The sequence below is a fragment of the Anomalospiza imberbis genome, chromosome 1 (genome assembly GCF_031753505.1).
Source record: "Anomalospiza imberbis isolate Cuckoo-Finch-1a 21T00152 chromosome 1, ASM3175350v1, whole genome shotgun sequence".
In the NCBI taxonomy this organism is placed as follows: domain Eukaryota; kingdom Metazoa; phylum Chordata; class Aves; order Passeriformes; family Viduidae; genus Anomalospiza; species Anomalospiza imberbis.
Window position 1 is genome coordinate 116,008,618 of NC_089681.1, and position 11,918 is coordinate 116,020,535.

The following is an 11,918-nucleotide window of genomic DNA, read 5'->3' on the forward strand; positions in this document are numbered from 1 at the left end:
TATGAAAATCATAACCTGTCTTTTCTTGGTTAAAAAACTTGCCTGCCCAACGGAGATAGCAGGATATTATTGAGTCAGAAGGCTATCAGGCATAAACATATTTACAGTTCCTGGCAGTAATGCACTTATAATGGATACAGCTGGTTTTATTTTACACTAGAATTATGCTAACACTGTTCCTTGCACTAATGTATAAACATTAAAAAAAAACATTAATAGTCATAAAATAAATAGGAAAGATGGGTTTTGCTCATAGCAGTCTCCTTCTAAGCAAGATTATTTTTAATGATCACTAATAAGGTTCTCGATAAAGCCATAACAATTGGTGACCTCTGAATTTATGCAAGGCTCGTGTGTAGGCTAAAGAGCTGTCTGCACTTTTGTTCTCCTAGGAGATAAATAACTCAGAAGTGGTGTGACTTGGGATGGGGATTCAGCTCTGTTCTTCCTGAAATGACTAAAAGTTTACAAAACTCAACATGAATTTCAAAGGCACAAATGACTCCTAGCAAAAGTCTTGGTTTAGTTCCATTAAGTTCATAAGGAAATTTAAAACTGCTGCAGGCTGTCCTTTGTCTCAATGTCCTATGTGGATCCGTTGAGCAGCTCTCAGCTGTGGCACCTCTTGGCTTCTTCCAGGACTGTGTTGGGGCTGCTCCATGGTTTGGGCTTGGGATCTAGTCCAGTTGAATGAAAAAGCCTTAATACCACTCTGGGAGGTAAATAAGCCTTAGGAGGGACACATCTATGTAATTTGGCATTGCATTCCAATAAAAAGGCAATAAAACTATGCTCTCGCTTAAGGGACTTGTAGTAGCTATACAATTATTGATAGCCCAAAGCTATGCTGGTCACTAAAATGCAAAAATAAGTCTAGTCTAGGGAAGTGACTGTGATCATGATTGGATTTCTTCCCTTATTCAATGGCATTGTTGCTGTGTACAGCCATGCAGATGGAGCTAGGACTGACCCCTATACACAGCTGAGGGGCAGGGTATGTAGCCCAGGCAATACAAGCTGATTTGGTGGGCAGGACAATACTGCTGGCATCCTTGGGTACACTCTATAACTAACAACGTGTGCAGATACAAGGCAGAAGGGGAAGTGAAGGAAAGACTTTAATGTACCTCTCTCCGCACTAAATGCTAATACACACATCACTCCAAATACCAGAAAGAGGGCAACCCTACAAAAGCATAAGAAGGAATGTTATGAAGTAGTCTTTGCTATTTCGCAAGCAATTTCCTTTTCTTTTATCATTTTAAGTTTTATGGGTGCTGAAGTAGAGGCCATGTGTGCTTGCAGATGGTTATTATAGCTGTTTCTTTTCCATTATCTTCGTTGTTCTTTCTCCTACTGTAGCTGAGGTTATCTTCCAAATGGTTCAGCCTCTGTAGTCACACATTACCTGCACAGGAGTTCAAATCATTGCCTTTTTGTGTCCCAATGGGTGGGCTGCAAGTACAGTCTTTTAACTTGGCCTATGTGACCAGAAGCATTTTGATAAATCTTTGGCAGTGTTTTCAAAGGTGATATGGGTATTAAGGATCCCAGCTTTCTGTGAATGCAAGAGGTTTGTACTGTTGGAAATTCAGCTACAACAGGCATATGCCACCTTGACTCATGGACCAGCTAGACTACCTAGAAAATCAGCTTATGTCCTTTTCTTTTCTGTTCCTTAAGTTCCTTTTCCTCACTGTCCGGTGGAAACATAATAAAAAAAAAAAAAAAAAACGACCCAAACGAACACCTTTCCACTTCAGCAAAGATTAAGAAATCAGACTGGAATTCTGTAATGAAGCACAAAATTTGAGACATAAAACCACTATTAGTTGGGAAGCTGTTAGTAAAACTCACTGAGTAGGACTTCTATGAGTGTACGAAATGAGTATTTCATATATACTTAGGGAAGAACGGGGAAGGAATATTACTAGAAATAGAATTTAAGGTGCAAAGAAAGCCAAATGCCTAAAAAAGAGGGAACTGAGTGCTGGGAGGGGATGGAAGGACTTAGTTTTTACTATAAAACTGAAGCTAAGTATTTACCATATTTTATGTAATAGTGTTTACTATAAAAAGTGGAGTATTTTTACTCTCTGATGATTCCCATTATTCTATATTTAACTGACAAGATTAATGTGTATATGCTAGAATCCCCGGTGTGTTTTTTTCCACCCTGAAAGAAACCTAAATAGGCCCCAGATTCCAAGAGGTCCTTGGCTTGGGGACAGTCTCAAGACCCAGTCGCATCCACAAGTTACTTATAAAGACTCACTACCCTGTAATGCACGGGTTTAGATTTGTGTTTTGTATAACTACTTAAATTGGTAAGACAACCCAGAAAAACTGTCCGTGTATAAAAGTAAATTATTGCACTTTTTTCTTTTAGTTGGGAAGGTGCAGCAAATGGAGAAAGCAAAATGTTCCTCCAAACCAGTGATTTTGTTGCAACGATTTACAAAGTCAGTGCTTTGATTGTGTGCTGGGAAAACACCAAATATTACTAAGTTCATTTGCCAAAGCAAATGCTCCATATGTTAAGAGCAGTATAAATGAGATCTTATAGAGGCTCTACTAGAACATCAAGTATTACCAATCCTACTTAACTTATTGAACTTTTGCTTTGAAGTCAGGTACATTGCGGAGACCAAAGGTATTTTGATTTTTGCATAATGATTTATATTGTGCTTTGAATAACAGTCCCATAGCAAAGCAGGGATATAAATATACTCCCAGGCCTTTTTTTGCACACAGAGGTAATTTAGGTTGGTCTCCTCACAGTGCCTTGCGTCCACACACTCTTTTACTACAACAAATGAGCTAATAATTCAAACTGCAATAAGTGATCCTCCTTGGAGCAGGAGTAGTGCTACTTGGCAGTGAGTTTGTTTGCTTTCAGGTTCATACGGGAGCCTTCCTGCTGCTCTGCTGCTGGCAGCCCTCCCACTATCTCAAGCTGCATTGTGTAGTTTTGGCCTGACCCAGGCACTCTTCCTGCTCCAGGTCATCTTGGCCAAATGTCATCTCTCCTGGTTATTTGCTATTACTCAGGTATATGTATCACAGTTAATATGAGGCAGCAAGGACTGTAGGTGTCTGATGTCACCTACCCTTTGTCATCACCATTCATGCCATGAGCCCTGCAGAGTTGCTTGAATAAGCCACTTGCATAGGAAAGAGAATGGCACCTGGAGCAAACCCACCAGGAGAGAGGTTGCTTCTGAGCTGATGGAGTAGAGGGGGCAAGGGGACGTGCATTCCACAGGGGAGAAAGAAGGAAGGTGCCAGAGAAAGAAGAAAGAATCAGAAAGGTCACAATAGCTACCCTTGCATGGGCAATCAAGTTTTTTTGCAAGGCGTGCTGTAGCAAAACTCAAAATACTAAAGGGTACCACCAAGACTCCATGGAAAACGTACAGTTGTCTCCAATTGAGGGATATGCCCTCAAAGGGCATTACCTAAATCAATACAAAAACCTCCTCAGCTGTCCATGGCTAAAGAGGTCCCCTATCAGTTTGTCCTCTGCTAGCATCCCTGTGCGTAGTATATGCAGAATTCTTTTTGCCAGCTGCTGACATATTACCATGGCAGTTGCAGCTGAGACTCTCCTTCTAGGTTACTTGCTTACCCATACAATGTGCTAAAGTAGCATCCAGGCTGTAAACCCTCTCATTTTCTGCCAGGATCACATCCAAACACAAGCAGTGCACTTGCAGCCTCAAACCTACTTTTTGGAGCTGTCTCCTGCAGTGCTCCTTCTCCTCAGACCAGATGTGCCACAGCAAATGTGTTGTATAGCTCAGATGTGTATCATAGTGCAAGAGAACAGAAAAAACATGACTTTTGTAGATGCAGAGATGTATAAAGCACACAGAGATCAGAAGTTTTGGAGCAAGAGGCTTGCTCCAAGACTTCCTCCAAGAGGCTTGCTCTTGAGGCTTTTGCCCCAAGAGGCTTCAGAGAGACTTCATTCTGCTGTAGCTGTCTCAAAACATCAGTTGCAATGATTGGAAATTGTTGGGGCCAGAAAAGTTCATGTACAATCCTACTATATTTGCAGAGGACCTTCTGCCAAAACAAAATTTGAAACAAAGTGCACTCTGATTTGTTATTTGCATTACAAAATAAACATTCTTTGCAGCACAAACTTTGTTGCCCTTCCACATCTACACTAAAGCGGGACCCTGTCCTGATAACAAGCAGCACTGCCTCAGCTATTTGTCCCTCATATGTGCCCCATCTCCAGGGGGTTCCCCTGAACACAGCATGCCCCAAAACAGCTTCACTCTTCTTCTCTCTCCCATCACCAGCCATGGCCTTTCACCTGCAGTCAACATTTTCACCTGGGGAAAGCAATTTAGAAAACAACTTAGAGCAAACCAGAGCAGAGAAAGGTAATCTGGGCTGTCTTTTCACAAAGGAAAAAGTGATTCTTTATCATTAACAGCATGGCAGCTTGCACTGTGAAATAAGTAGATGTGTTGTTGGCTTGCCTTAGTAGGAAAAATGCTATATTCCCAACCTAATAAGGATTTCATATCAGCTGGAAGAAGAGTAAAGAGACAGAAAAGGAGGAAAAGGGAGTGAGAAAAAAGATTTTAGATAAAATCTTACTGGGGGCAGTAGTGCCTAGAGATGGTTGGAGAACTACAAGACTAGTTTAAATTAAAGGAAATCTAAGTTAGCCACAAAGAAAAATTAAGTGAGGACCACTTTGTGGTTCACATACTGGGTATCCTGTGAAAATGGGTAAAGATTGAACACAGTGCTGTTTCAGAGGAAAGATTGAGTAGAAAAGACTTGTAAAAAGGCAGCTCAGATTGCTGCACAACCATAAGTGATGCATGGAAGGTGAATACAGAAAGAAAATTCAAATCTTCTTGTAACACATCTAGAGGCAATGTTTGAAATTATCAACTAGCAGGATTAAAAATAAGTAAAAGGGAGCATTTTTCTGTATGTCCAACTGCTGAACTCACTGCTATACAGGCTCCTTCATACCAAAGAGCACAAATGGCCTTTTAAAAGTGCAAAGAAATTGTGAAAAGAAAGGGTTGATCTGACCTTTTGTAGAGGCCTGTTTTCCACTCTTTTACTGGACAACTGGCAACACAGTGATGGCATCCATATGGACAGTGTCAAGCATCCAACCAGTTGCTTTGAGTCCTCCATAGGCACAAAAGTGACAAATTTGATTGGGCTGCAATTTGCTGTCTTTTTTGTCAGGTATACTAAATGCAGTTTGTGTACTTTATTCCCTATATTCCTCATAACCAGATTTTTAAAAAACTGATTTGAATAATTTCATTGAGGAGTAGGTCACCTCATATTTACAAAACATTCCCTCCCACGCATGCCAGCATGAAAATTTATACCCAAATCATTTTGATCATTGCCATGGTACCAGTACAGTTGCTTTTCACAACTGTGCTTCAACTGCAAGCAAAAAGTAAAGTAGGACTCCTTCGACCCCATTTGCCTACAAAACTGGGCCATTTTTTATCATTTGTTACCACCATTCTTTCAGCCTTCCCTCTTCACAACCCACTTCCATTCAGGTTTAGCTGACCTGTTCCTTTCTCTTCTTCAAAAGCCCTGAGGAAAGGTTCACACAGGATTAAAAAAGAAAAATAAAAATGTACATATTTACCTGGGCCTCATAGGCTATCACTCCCAAGCTTTTTAAAGATGCGCTACGGGATGGCCAGGAGAAGAATCACAGGAATGTACTGGTTTGATTCCAGGTCTCCTCCTCCAGTTCTCACTGGCTTTTCTGGAACACGCACTGGATGATGGCATGATCACTGCTGGGGATACTTCCCCAGGGCACCACACAGCCCATGAGCCTGACACTGCTTGCAAACACTGTCGGACAAAAGGAGCGCAATGTGAAAGCAGATCAAAGCAATGTGATTGCATTTCACGTTTGATGCAGCTCATTCCTGAAGCCAGAGTGAATTGCCTAATCCAATGTATCATTTCTGTGCAGGCAGACCCTTGGGCTGGCATCGTGTCCCATGGAGCACTGCTCCAGTGTGCAGCATCTGCCACCGTCTGCCCTAGGGCTTGGCTTCAGATTGCCCTCCTGCTTTCCACCTCCTTTTGGGAGATGCTTTGCACAAACTTTGAAGGCCAAAATTCAGGCTGTTTCAGGCCCTTCGGGGCATTTATTACCCTCTCACTTCCTCGATTACTTGATCTTTGATCCACACTCCTGACCTTTAAGGATTTGAAGGGGCATATTTCCAGTGATTTAGCTTCAATTTCACTTGCTGTTGTTTTTGGAAATAAAAGTTTATCTGCTTACCCGCTGTCTCTCCTCTTTAATCAATATGTCAGCTGTTGATCACAACCTCTGCCAGCCAGCCTGTAGATGGGACAATTATTCTCACAAGGACTTTTAAGTCCAGACTTTTAACCCACAGGGTCTAACACGGAGCAGCTGCAAGAGCTCTGAGTAGCAGCTGTCCCTTTTCTACTGCAGCTGCTGAGCTGCTCTCCTGATGGTCTCTGGCTACTTTGCTAGGGCAAGGGGAAAACTACCTTGTTTTCTAGGCATCATAGTATCAAAGCTTCGTTCACTGTTGCTGTAATAAAGGAGGTGAAATGCCATGGTCAGGTCCCACCCAGCATGGTCATGATGCAGACCCAGTCAGAAAATGAGTGAGAGGCACGAGACACAACAGGAAAGCTTTTCCTGGTCTTATAGTCACAGAACACTGAGACTGGGGATAAAAATATTTAATTTAAGGCCACACTACCCCACACCTCCTTGGTTTTGCTGTAAGCACTGGTCATCAGTATCAAACCATCTGTACTGCCAGAGCTGAGGGATATAAAGCTATAGCTGCAAAGTGTTACTGCTGATAGTAAGAAGTTATGTGCCACATGCAAGTCAAGCAGCTATAACTGCAGTTTTCAGCCTGGACATGTGGTCTTTTATCCACTCCTTCAGCACTGGCGTCTGGCAGGGTAGGCAGGAGGGCATTCCTGACATCAAGGAAATTCCCTCCTTCTGCTGATTTCTCCTTCCTGGGTTCTTCCAGAGCCTGGTTCATGTGATTCATTAAGGCAAAGCAAGAGACAAAGTGAATTCATATCCACGTGCCCAGTCATCTCACAATACCTCAAAGTGAGTTACAGGACTGGCTGTAGGGTCAGGAAATTGTTTCGGAGGATTTGTGCTGACTTTTTTCAAATTTTCTATCCAGCGGTGTAATCAGCTGTTACATCAAGACACCTTGAAGCCCCACAGAGGTGTCCCTTCCAGAAGGCAGATGAGAGGGTCCTTCAGCACAGAGCAATGGATCTGCTGGGTCTATGTAGCAGCATGTTAATGGCCCACCACTGAAAGTGCCCCAGGAAAACAGCATCAGAGGCTGAGGAACAGAAGAGGCGAGAAAAGTAAGGAACAGCAGAGAGGAGAAAACATGTGAGTGGGAAGGATTTCCTTGATACTGAAAAAGTGGAAGAAATAATAAAAAGAGGAGAGAAAAAAAAAAAAGAAATAAAAGACAACAGAAATACACACTAATATCAGTAAAATGTCTTATCCCTCATCTGTACTAATGTTATTCCAGTATTTCCTCTCATGTCTTGCACAGACTTGCTAGTTTTATACTCAGACAGAAAAAAAGAAACAAATAGAAGCTATTTCTTCCCCAGTGAAGGAAGTGTTTTAAACTTTGATGGACTTGGATTCTGCTAAGTTATTTTTTAGTATTATTCTTTCTTTTAGGTCCATACACATGATGTTTATCTCATCCACGTATGGGAAGAGGGGGAGGAATGGGTAGGCTTGACTTGTGCTAACTGTTGACAACAGTTGTTTCATTTTTTGCAACATGCACCCAAGTATCATGAGACTGAGTAAAATATAAATAAATATGGTCTTTGGAAACCCCATACATCTTTATGGCCTACAATACCTTCAAATCCTGGAAAAACACATGTTTATTTGTTTGTTTGTTTAAAAAAAAATATTTTGGTGGCAATGCTACCTCCCATCGCTGTAAACAAGGTCAGGAGGCCAAAATTAGTCTGTCCTATTTTGCACAAAATAGTCAACAACTTAAGATGTTTTTGCAATAATCAGAAAATTATTGACCGGTGTCAACACCCCCTTTCTGATAAACTGTTGAAATGTTAATATTCTTGGCAAAATTGTTTTTGCTCTAATTACTGTATCCATCTGGTCTATAAGATTGATTATACTGTGAGAATGTTTGTTCTCTTGTCTCCTGCAATGATGGGCCTCTCCTTGGCACAAAAATAGTCCTGCCTCATCTTTACACAGAGACAAACATGCAGCAGAAATCACACCAACACTCAGCTCCCATGGAGTTGAATAAAAATTCCTAGAAGGAGTTAATAGAGTAGACATCACCTGCCTCTTGGATGGAGCAGCCCTTGGAAAACTATTGTCCTGGCCCAGATGAAAATAGCTGGCTTTCACCCAGCATGGGTATCGGTGACCAGGAAGGCCACCAAAAACCTGGAAGCCCACAAATGCTGGCATTGCTGCAGTGTTACTGGTTCAGCTGAGGAGAAGTTTGGCTACTTGGCAGTGCCAGGCCCCCTCTGCAACAGCTCCTTGGCAATGAGCAGCCGAGCTGTCTGAGGAGCAAAGAATTTCCTGTCTGATCTTCCTGCAATGAGCACCTGCAAAGGCTAATGTTACCTGGATTGGACTGGTTATTTCTGGAGCCAATGTCTAATATACGTGCTGACTGTGGCACATGCCAATAAAGACCCAGTAAAAGTAATGTCAAGTATTAATCATTATTAAATCTGATTAAAATGAAACAAACCACGACAAAACCCCCATATGTTTTTTTCTGAAAAGAAAACAAAAAAAAAAACCAAATAAAAAGCCAGTGGAAAAATGATTGCTTTATTAGAAAAACCTGCTTTCTCATGGCAAGTATGACAGAAATTAAAAATTGCATTTGATTTTGTACTAGTATTTCAAAACACATGCAAAAAAGTCATACTAACTCAAAAAATTTATTTTCTTTGAGCATTCTTGCACAGCACCTGAAATTTTTTATTGGAAGATGATGCTTTTCTCACACACACAAAATAAAATTCAGCAAAAGTATTTATTTTAGAAAACACAACTCTCAGTTTAAAAAAATTAATAAGCAGCAATTCTTTTCCAGATAGTGAACTGTGTAGTCATGTCTAAAGTTTTCAAAAGCCACTGATATGTGGGCTGAGATTTTTTCCTAGGTTTTGCATTTTAAAAAATATTTAGGGCCTTTGTAAAAATATTCCAAGTTCTTGACTCCATAGGGTGCACTCAATGCATATGATTATCCTTGCAGAAAGAAGCTTGAGGGCTAGAAACTTCCCAAAAGGAAGGAGGACTTTCTAGATATTGGAGGGATGGCTTTTCATAGTTTTAAATCCATAAACATATAACTTTTCTGGAACTGGAACTGCAACATAGTCTAAAGAGCATCTGCATTCATGTGCACCTATGTGTTAACCCTTCATTTGTGCTAGCAGGGAGTATTAAGTTGTACACAATTAATACAGGCTGTTTCCAGTGTCCCAGCTACTGTACCATGCAAGAACACTTTCAGAAGAGTTTAAGGGAGAAGGGGGAGAAAAGTAACAGAAAAATGTTTATTAGATTTATTTGAGATAGTATAGGAGAATGAGGTTTTTTTGTGAAATTCCTCCTCAGAAAAAAATGTTGTGTGCCCACTTCTTTAATGTGCTGTTACACTGCATAGCAATTTTTTTTTTTTTTTTTTACACCTGAGAAATATTTTAGTGGGAAGAGAGTGACTGTATTCCAGCCTTTACATAACATCTCTTCTGTCTTCTTCTGGGCTTGCCTTCTCTTTCCATTTCTCACAGCAGTTTCCAGCCTTAAGAGCCAGCGCATCTTACCATTCCTTCCACTGCATTAGCAAGAGAAATGCAGGAAGACATCCTATAGGACAAATGTAGTAGAAGTTTCTGCAGACTTCTTGTTTCAAATAGGGTTTCTCAGGCTTGACATCAAGCACCCAAGATTTCTACTCTGCCAGTACTCCCTCAGGTCTTTGTGTCTGGTGACCATCATTCAAAGGACTTCCCACCCAGGAAAGATAGGTTTTGGCTATTGCAAAAGCCAAGGAGCAAGAAGGTTCCTTTCAAAATCAGCAAAGTCGTAGTTAGGTACCTGGCAGATATAATTCTGGGGTATATACTGAAATCAAAAGGGATTTCTAATCAAAATTTGAGCTGACAGCTATTTTAAAATTATTGGAAAAAAAAAAAACCTTTTTCAAGATTTATGATTCTAGGAAACACCATGGCCAACATATCCTAGAAAGTTTTGACATGAAAATCTCTAAATCTCAGAAAGGAGAAGGATTGAAACTTACAATCCTTTCCTAGAACAAATAGAAATAATTCCGGAAACGACACCAGCAATAGTGAAGACCCTACATTCCATGAAGAACAACTGGGAAATCCAGAAGTTCAAAGATAAATTAGGGATTTTCTGAACATTAACCACTGTGGTTACTCTTTGTGCAGGGACCTGAGCACTTTCCTATCATTCCCTGCACAAAATACATGGAGAATTGCAGTGACTGAATTAGGCTTAATAATTTCCTGTCTGCCTGCAGACTCAGACTGACATCCTGACGCTGTCCTACACTGGAGGACTATTTTAAAAGCTGCCTTTACAGGCATGTTAGATGTAATGCACTCTTATTTTTAAATGAAATCTTTGATTATGGAGAACAAACCCATGGCTGGGGAAGCAAGCTACAAAACCACAGTCTGTGGGGGACCATGCTTATCACAGCAAAATCGCCTTCTCAGTGTTCAGCATTGCTGCCGTGTCATGTTACAGTAATAACTGCAGATGAAGAGCTTTTAATTCATTGATAAAAGCAGAAGGCTGGAGTGGCTGGCTAGCTGTAATGAAGCTTATTATTCTGCAGCTAATTTGCCGATTATGGTAGAGTTTTATTTCTGAGCACTTGTACCAGAAGACAGCTTTATCAACATAACATCTAAGCATAGAAGGTCCAGGGAAGAATGTTAATGAGCTGTCACCTACCTCAGCAAAGGTCCCTATTATTAATAGTGAGTATCCTAAGTATAGATCAGAAATTCTCCCTGAAGAGTGTGCAACCTGTATGAAATATGATTGCTCATTTGGAACATAACCAGAAAGTAATGGCAAAGTCACGTCTCATTTAAAAGATTGTGATTTCTTTAATGATGGTAAGTGGGTAAGGGCTCAGATGAGGCACCCTGGTGTGGCAGCAGGATTCCCACACACCCCAACAGCCCCAGCTGGAAACTTGTCCTGGGAAAAAAGCTGGTCATAAAGGAGAACTCTGTTGCTCCCTATTTCTAATTTCTTTAACACTTCTGTTTCCTTTTTCTTACTCTCTAGAGGCCAGGAGCCCATGAAGACTACTGAAACGCAGTGAGTCATCCTTTCTCTTAATTCTACCACTGAGATGCTCCAAAAGCCTGAAAGAGGATAATAACACATCTATTTTTGTGTCAGGGAATAAAAGCAATGTCATAATAGATGCTCAGGTAAAGGATAGGGCATCTGGGGACCCACCCATCACCAAGATCCAAGCAGACCATTAATCAATCACATATAATCATGGTATCTTCCCAGAAATACTGAGACAGGTTTTTTGTTATTCTAAAATTCCTTCCAAATCTCACCAGGAAAATGAATTCTTTCATATACTCTTGCTTTGCTATGGCTGGTCTCCCATCATTTCCAGACACACAAGTCCAGCTCCTTCCGTGTGCTCAGCAGAACATGACATCATATTAAAACAAGACCTCCCTGGACCACCCCTTCTCAGGAAAAAACATCACCACTGAGCTTCCTTGTGCCTTAGGAGTGAGGAAGATCAAGCAGTGCTTCAGTTGTTTGGAAATTT